Source organism: Oryzias melastigma, linkage group LG4, assembly GCF_002922805.2.
Source record: "Oryzias melastigma strain HK-1 linkage group LG4, ASM292280v2, whole genome shotgun sequence".
NCBI classification, from domain to species: domain Eukaryota; kingdom Metazoa; phylum Chordata; class Actinopteri; order Beloniformes; family Adrianichthyidae; genus Oryzias; species Oryzias melastigma.
This window is the reverse complement of record NC_050515.1, coordinates 22,060,511-22,061,352: the sequence shown is the minus strand read 5'-3', so window position 1 is coordinate 22,061,352 and position 842 is coordinate 22,060,511.

The window sequence follows — 842 nt, the reverse complement described above, 5'->3', positions numbered from 1 at the left end:
ACAGCTCTAGCATTGATCTTTGTGCAGTAACATTTCAATGCTTTTCACAATAAATGTCACAACCTGTGGATATCTGTCAGTAAGAAACACCACCTTTTAATAAATGCAAAGAATGGCGGAGATTATATTTTTGTGTGATTCTAATCAAGACAGAGTGAATTCAAGGTCTTTTATTGTATCTGTGTGTAGTTACAGACACACACACATTGAGTTACCATGTCAAGGCAAAGGCCTGACCACAGGGAGCACTTTAGGCACATTGCCCAAGGACACGTCTGTGCGCTGACAGGAGGAGGCGCACCTCCAAAGCTGTAATTAAAGGCTGACCTGTTCTTTCTTTAACCACCCTCAAAATGCTCAGATTGACACAGCTGGCTGGACTCCTTTTATCTGTCTAAAGCCTTGTGTGCTAAAGTTACAAGGAGTGAGGCGGCTGCCTTTTTTTTTTTATTTTTTCCCACTTGATGCATCAGTGCAGCAGATGTGCTTTGTTCAGCGGACAGAGCCATTCTGAGGACGGCAAAGGCCGACGCCGAGCTGCACGATCCAAACCAGACAATCTGTTTCCATTACAGGAGTGCGTATGTGTGTGTGCGGTGTCCCTTTTCCCTGAGACATAATGCTCTGCACTGAAGCATTCATAATGAGGCATATGTTGTGTATATGTCGGGACAAACAGCCTATTTTTACACATTTACAACCTGGCAGGCGAAGACGTCTGCTTCTTGCAGAAAACACGAGCTGCAGGTCTTCTGAGTCAGCAAGAGTCTGATGGATACATGGAAAGCTGTCACCGAGGTGTGAACATATGCACGGGCAAAGCAATGGAACCCATAGAGAAT